This window comes from Otolemur garnettii, unplaced genomic scaffold, assembly GCF_000181295.1.
Source record: "Otolemur garnettii isolate 467f Iridium unplaced genomic scaffold, OtoGar3 scaffold00070, whole genome shotgun sequence".
Taxonomy (NCBI): Eukaryota; Metazoa; Chordata; class Mammalia; order Primates; family Galagidae; genus Otolemur; species Otolemur garnettii.
Window position 1 is genome coordinate 9668710 of NW_003852465.1, and position 8201 is coordinate 9676910.

Genomic DNA, 8201 nt, shown 5'->3' on the forward strand with positions numbered 1-8201 from the left:
GACGGCTGCAACCAAAAAATAGCCGGGCATTGTGGCAGGCGCCTGTGGTCCCAGCTACTTGGGAGGCTGAGGCAGGAGACTGGCTTGAGCCCAGGCATTGGAGGTTGCTGTGAGTTGCAATGCCATAGCACTCTACCCAGGGGACAGCTTGAGGCTCTGTCTCAAAAAAAAAACAAACATTCTTATTTATCACCATATGTACTTATTTCTTTTGGGTATATGTCCTATCACATAGTTTGACAAACTTTTTCCATGAAGGGCCATGTGGCAAATACGGGCCATGTGATCTTTGCTGCAACACTCATTTCTACAGTTGTAGTACAAAAACCACCACCATATATGATACATAACCAGTGGGCATGCCTGTGTTAGAGTAAACTTTTATGTATAAAAACAGCAGAGCTATTTTTGCTGATTTTCTGTTTGGGTTATTAATCAATTATTGAGAGTAAGATACTGAGATCTTTATTGTTGTTGTTGTTTTTTGAGACAGAGTCTCAAACTGTCACCCTAGGTAGAGTGCTGAGGCTTTTGCTCAAACTATCCACCCATCTTGGCCTCCCAGAGTGTTAGGATTATAGGCATGAGCCACTGTGCCTGGCCTGAAATCTTTATTATTGTTGAATTCTTTATTCTTTCTGTCAGTTTTTGCTTTATGTGGATTATATATTTATAATTGTTATATATTTCTGACATCATGACCCTTTTATCATGATGATGGATTTCTTTGTCTCTAGAAATATTTTGTCTTGAAGTCTGTTTTGTCTGGTATTAATTTATTATTACTGTTTGCATGATGTATCTTTTCTTATCTGTTTATTTTCAGTCTTTTTGTATCTTACTCTGTAGTGTATCTCTTATAGGCAACGTAGAGTTGGATTTTATTTTTTCATCTAGTCTGATAATTTTTATCTTTTGAGTGTAGTCTTTAAGCTATTTATATTAAATGTAATTTATGATATAGTTAGAATTCCCTCTATTTTGATTTTGTTTTTTGGGGGATGTCTCTTATCTTTCTATTTGTTCCTCTTTTATTGCCTTACCTATGTTTAATAGACATATTTTAATGCATGATTTTTCTGTTGTCTTTTGTTTATTTCTATTATTTTTTAATTTTTTCTTAGTACTTGCTCTGGACATTACAATATTCATTTTAACTTATCACAGCCTACTTTAATTAAATTACTGCTAGTTTAATTCCGTAATGAAGCTTCTTTGCAATTATTGTATGTATTATGTCTATTTTTGTTGTACACCCAACACTGTAGTATTGTTACTACTTTATGTAATCTTGTATTTTTAAAAGATTTTAATAGACAAAAACTTTAAAATATATGTTTTATATTTACCTACAGATTTGTTTTTCCCAGTGCTCTTTTTTTTTTTTTTGCAGTTCTTGGCTGGGGGTGGGTTTCAACCTGCCACCTCTGGTTTATGGGGCCGGTGTCCCACTCCTTTGAGCCATAGGTGCCACCCTCCCAGTGCTCTTCATTTCTTTGTGTTACCATCTGGTGTCATTTCCTTTTAGCCTGAAAGACTTCCTTTAGAATTTCTTATAAGTCAGATTTGCAGGCACTGTATTCTCTGTAAGTCTTTAGGATGTCTTTATTTCACCTTCATTTTTGAAATATAGTTTTGCTAGATATCGTATTCTTGCTTGACAATTTTTTCTTGAATATCATTTCACTGTGTGTTGGCTTCCCTTGTTTCTGATGGGAAATTAGCTGTTATATTGTTGCTTCCCTGCACATGATTAGGTTTTGTTTTTGTTTTTGCTGCTTTCAAAATTTTCTGGTTTTAGCTTTCATCATTTTCACTGTGTTACGTCTAGTTATGAGTTTCTGTGTGTATTGCAGTTGTAGTTCATTGAGCTTCTTGAGTCTAAATACATTTTAAAAATAATCAATGTGCATTATTTGGGTCATTATTTTTATCTTCTGGATTCACTTCTTCTGCAACTTTTACTTTGTATATATTGATATACTTGACATTGTTCCACAGATCTTTGAAGCTCCATTTTGTTAAGTTTTTTTGTCTGTCTTCTTCAGATAATTTCCATTGCACTTTCTTCAAGTTCATTGATTTATTTTCTTCTACTCTGGTATTCAACTTCACAATTTCTGTTTGGCTTTTTTATTTATTTACTTAAAAAAAAAACTTTTTTTTTTTTTGAGATAGAGTCTCATTCTCTTGCCCCAAGTTAGAGTTCCATGCTATTAGCCTAGCTCACAGCATCCTCAAATTCCTGGGCTTAAGTGATCCTCTTGCCTCAGCCTCCCAAGTGGAAGGGATTACAGGCACCTACCACGATGCCCAGACCGGTTTTTCTACTTTTAGTAGAAACAGGTTCTCACTCTTGCTTATGCTGGTCTCGAACTCTTGAGCTTTAGTAGTCCACCCACCTTGGCCTCCCAGAGTGCTAGGATTACAGATGTCAGCCACCACACTCAACCCATATTTTTCTTTCTTTAAAGAAATTTGAAGTCTTTGTGAAGTCAGGCATTTGGGCCTACTCAGGCACGATTTCAATTTCCTGTTGTTTTTTTCTCCTGAGTTTAGGTCATACTTTTCTACATCTTCACATATGTAATAGTTTTGTTTTTTTTTATTGTTGAAACTAGGTATTTTATTTTATTTATTTATTTTTACTTATTTTTTTGAGACAGTCTCACTATGTCGCCTTGGGTAGAGTGCAGTAGCATCATAGCTTACAGCAAACTTAAGCTCTTGGGCTTAAGCGATTCTATTGCCTCAGCCTCCCAAGTAGCTGGGACTACAGGTGCCCTCCACAACGCCTGGCTATTTTTTTTTTGTTGTAGTTTTCATTGTTGTTTGGCAGACCTGGGCTGAGTTCAAACCTGCCAGCTCTGGTTTATGTGGCTAGTGCCCTGGCCACTGAGCTACAGGCACCAAACCGAAATTAGGTATTTTACATAATGTATTGTAGCTTTGGTTTCTGTTTTTCCCCCTTTTAAGGGTTGTTGCTCTGTTGTGATTGTTGTGTTTTTTGTTTTTAGTTTTGTAGAGACAGTCATTTTGTGGCCCTTGGTAGAGTGCCATGGCGTCACACAGCTCATGGCAACCTCCAATTCCTGGGCTTAGGTGATTCTCTTGCCACAGCCTCCTGAATAGCTGGGACTACAGGTGCCCAGCTATTTTTTTGTTGCAGTTTGGCTGGGGCCAGGTTTGAACCTGCCACCCTCAGGGGACTGGCGCCTTACTTACTGAGCCACAGGCACCGCCCAGAGTGCTAGGATTATAGACGTGAGCCACTGTCCTGTTTTCTTATTTTTTTTTTTTGTTTTTTTGAGAGAGAGCCTCAAGCTGTCCCCCTGGGTAGAGTGCCGTGGCACCACAGCTCACAGCAACCTCCAACTCCCGGGCTCAAGCTAGTCTCCTGCCTCCGCCCCCCAAGCAGCCGGGACCACAGGCGCCCGCCACAACGCCCGGCCATCCTTTGGTTGCAGCCGACATCGTTGTTTGGCGGGCCCAGGCTGGGGATTTGAACCCGCCACCCTAGGTGTATGTGGCTGGCGCCCCAGCCGGTTGAGCCACAGGCGCCAAGCCCTGTTTTCTTATTAAAGAAAAAAAATTTAAGTCTGGCTTGTTGGAGTTATACCTATGTCTACTAGGCTAGTGATCAATTAATAGCTGGTCAAAGGTTATACTAAAACACTCGAGACAGTACACATTTCTTTAACCCTCTGCCTGTAGATCTTTTTGTTGTTGGGATCACTTTCAAAGTTTGGATTTTTTGGTTTTTTTTTTGCAGTTTTTGGCTGGGGCTGGGTTTGAACCTGCCACCTCCAGCATATGGGTTTGGCACCCTACTCCTTTGAGCCACAGGCGCTGCCCCGACAGAGTCTTATTTTAGTAGAGTGCGATGGTGTCACAGCTTACAGCAACCTCCAACTCTTGGGCTTAGGCAATTCTCTTGCCTCAGCCTCCTGAGTAGCTGCAACTACAGGCACCCACCACAATGCTTGGCTATTTTTTTGTTGCAGTTTGTCCAGGGCCGGGGCCGGGTTTGAACCCACCACCCTCGGTATATGGGGCCAGTGCCCTACTCACTGAGCCACAGGCACCACCCAAAGTTTGGATATTTTAAAAGTCTGTTATAACAGTGACTTTCCATTCGGCTTTCTTAGGCCTTTTTCACCTCCATGCACACACTTGTGATCAGCCAGAGATGTTTGGATAGTTTATACCCTGTTTAGTATCTCTAGCATGAATGTGTGGAACACATTACAAGGTCCCCTTTAGTCTCATTTTTGGATTTCCCTTTAAAATTTCTGTGTAATCATTGATCTGTTTATTGCACCAACTATGACAACAACCTCAGGCCTGCTCAGCCCTTGGTCTTACTTATTTGTCACCAAGAATACAAACTAGGTATGGGATTTTTCTGTGCTTTGCTTCAAAATCAAGTCAGCCCCCTCTGTCATCAAGTTACTTGTTTTCATGGCTTTCCACTGGGCCCCCAGGGATATGTAAGGGGAGTAGCCCCAGGCAGCAGTCCCATAGACGCCCACTTTTCCTACCCCAAGTTCAGTAGTTTCATGTGATTAACCTCAGAGAAGGTAACATTTGAAAAAAGACCTGAAGGGGTGGCACCTGTGGCCCAGTGGGTAGGGCACAGGCCCCATATACCAAGGGTGGTGGGTTCAAACCCAGCCCTGGCCAAACTGCAACAAAAAAAATAGCCAGACATAGTGGTGGGTGCCTGTAGTCCCAGCTACTCAGGAGGCTGAGGCAAGAGAATCGCCTAAGCCCAGGAGTTGGAGGTTGCTGTGAGCTGTGTCGTCATAGCACTCTATAGAGGCTGGCAAAGTAAGACTCTGTCTCTAAAAAAAAAAGAAAAGAAGAAGAAAAAAGATCTGAAGATAAGGAAGTGTTCCATATAGATATTGAGGGGAAGAACATTTTGAGCGGAGGGAACACCTTCAGAGCACCAGGGAGATAACATATCTGGAGTTTAAAAGGGATGATTATAAGTCCATTGTGGGAGGACTTTGGTTTTTGGTAGAGTGTGGTAGAGTATCGCGGCATCACAGCTCACAGCTCACAGCAACCTCCAACTCCTGGGCTTAGGTGATTCTCTTGCCTCAGCCTCCCAAGTAGCTGGGACTACAGGTGCCCACCACAACGCCCAGCTATTTTTTTGTTGCAGTTTGGCCGGGGCCGGGTTTGAACCCTCCAACCTTGGTATATGGGGCCGCCACCCTACTCTCTGAGCCACAGGCACTGCCCAGGACTTTGGTTTTTATTTTGAAAGAAATGAGAAACTGCTGGAGGGCTTTAAGCCACAAAGTTGCTGCCTTTAAAATAATTTTATTTATTTATTTATTTTATTTATTTTATTTTTTTTTGAGGCAGAGCCTCAAGCCATCTCCCTGGGTAGAGTGCCATGGCATCACCCTCACAACAACCCACAACTCCTGGGCTCAAGCGAGTCTCCTGCCTCAGCCTCCCAAGTAGCTGGGACTACAGGCGCCCGCCACAGCACCTGGCCATTTTTTGGTTGCAGCCATCATTGTTGTTTGGCAGGCCTGGGCTGGGGATTCGAACCCACCACCTTAGGTGTATGTGGCTGGCGCCTTAGCCGCTTGAGCCACAGGCGCCAAGCCTAAAATAATTTTAAAAGCAGCTAAAGTGAAATAGAAGCTGGAGAGTGGCAGAATAGGATGCCAGTTAGGAGGCTATTATAATCCTGATTATAGCAGTACAGGTGAGATGGTTGTGACTTAAAACAAGAGGGGTAGCAGTGTAGGTGGTGAGAAGTAGTCCAGTTCTGGGTGTATGTTTTAAATGTAAAACAGATGGGATTTTTTTGTGATGGATTAGAGGTGGGAATTTGAATAGATTCAGGACTTTATTATTTCAAGGGAATTTACTTGTATATTTCTGTGAATGCTTTTTCTGTTCCCTTTATTGAGTCCTAAAATTTTTGAGTCCCTCTATTGATTCCAATTATCCTTAAATTAGCTCATTTTTTGTGCTTTTATGTTATCTCCTAGTTACTTTAATCTCTGGGTTTTTTTCTTCTGAAGGCTCTTCCTTCAGTTCATTCATTCTGTTTTCATCTGTGCCTATTGTGCTTCTTACTATTTCTGACTTCTTAATGATGGTGTTTTTTCAGTTTTTCTTTAAACTGAAAGCAGTCTGCTTTCTTTTTATCCTTTATTTATAGGTTTTGTTTTATTGAATTCAAGTTCTTATTTGAAGTATTCAAATAAGCATTTAAGGGATAATCTGCTTTTGTTTTGGGGGGGTTATATTATTTTACAGAGTGGAGTCTTCATCTTTTACATGGTAATTCTTATCTCTCATTGTTTTTCCCGTTTGTTACAGTAGGTTTGATAGTTGTTGTGTTATTTTTCTTTTAATATGGGATGAGTCACAAATTTGCATGCCATCCCTGTGTAGGACATGCCATTCATTTAAAAACTATACCATTCCAGTTTTTGTAAATGTGCTGCTGAAGTGAGCACTGCTGTGTCATTTTTATTTAATCTTTTCTATGCTCTGTGTGAACAGCTTTGGTTATACCTTTTGTTTGTAGCTATAGAGTTTAGATGCCATACCCTTGATATGTTTACAAACTTATTTGGGACCTATCTTACCCATTCCTACTTATACACTGTTGTTAGTTGTTGGATTTTGCTTTCATCTTCTTTTCTTTTCTTTGTTCTTTTCCTTTTTGAGATGAAGTTGAGGTCTGGTTGTGTTGCCCAGGCTGGTCTTGAACTTCTTGGTTTAAGTGATCCTCCTGACTCAGCATTTGGGACTATATTCAGGCATCCTCAAACTATGGCCTGCGGACCACGTGCAACGTGCCAAGGACATTTATCCGGCCCACTGGGTGTTTTTGCTGATGCTGCCTGTCCTGCTTAGCAGCCGACTCGTCCTGGGGCCTGCAGTCCAGCCCTCCAATGGTCTGAGGAACAGTGAACTGGTGCCCTGTTTAAAAAGTTTGAGGACTGGACTATAGGTTTGCACCACAGCACTGTTTCTTTAAGCTCAGAAGGCGAAAGTGGAGAAGAGCTTGCCATAGGAGACTTCAGTTCTTTTTGATAGATATGAACTTTTTTTTTTTTTTTTTGAGACAGAGTCTGACTATGTCGCCCTCTAGGTAGAGTGCTATGGCATCACAGCTCACAGCAACCTCCAACTCCTAGGCCTAAGCAATTCTCTTACCTCAGCCTCCCACAGCTGGACCACAGGCACCAGCTACAACACTGGCTATCTTCCTACTGGAGCTGTCATTGTTGTTTAGCAGGCCTGGGCCGGGTTCAAACCTGCCTACCTACACTGAGCCTATGAACTTTTTTCTAAAATCTCATCACATGTTCCCTATCAAGCTCACTTTATCTAGGGGTAGATTCTATGTATTTCCATAAGCTTTGGCTGATTCTCCCAACTTGGCTTAATTTTCTGAAAGATCATAAGTCTCAGATGCTTACGCTGCTGTTCCTGAGGTCACATTGTGGTATATAGAGGTTCTTTTTCTTGGTGGAATACTTTTTAAACTTTTCCATTACCTACTTACCCTTTCCTTCTCCTCTTTTCAAATTGGAAGGTATTTTATATAAAGCTACTTTCCTTTCCTTGCATTGTATTTTGTAAAATGTTTTACCTGTCAGTTGTCCAGGAGTAAGAGTTCTGTAATCCTCACCTTGCTTTCTTTACCCAGAAATCTTGGGTATCTGTTTTGAAAATGTTTAGTACTATGAAAACAATAGCTTATCTTTATAATAAATTTAGAGAAGCTTCTTACAGTATTGACTAATTTCATTTTAGTGCTTCCATGTTCCATATTAAAATTCCTTTGCATTCCCCTCCACTACCCTGCTCACAGCTCCCTGGGTTATTACAGCTGCATTTGAGCTGAGAAGTTAAGTATAGGAAATTCTAGAGAAAGAGAAAAGACCCCTTGATTTGAATGGGAAGATCAGGTGGTAAGAAAGATTTTAGGGAGCGATAAGAGGTAATATTTTTGTGAAGCAGAGATGAGGATGAGATGTTTGAGATACATACAGAAGACTGAGAAAAATGCTTTCTAAACTAAGAAGATGATCTGATTCTAAGATTAAGTTTTCTTAAGGCAAAAAATACTGCTTTTAAACAGATACAGTCTTTCTTTTTTTTTTTTTTTTGAGACAGAGCCTCAAGCTGTCCCCCTGGGTAGAGTGCGATGGCAT

At 40.8% G+C, this 8201-nt stretch overlaps 1 protein-coding gene across 1 annotated transcript in view; it reads left to right on the top strand.

The window, feature by feature from the left end:
• Positions 1–8201, top strand: part of SPATS2 (spermatogenesis associated serine rich 2) — a 128961-nt gene that overhangs the window by 49026 nt on the left and 71734 nt on the right. The gene's annotated exons all lie outside the window — the stretch shown is intronic.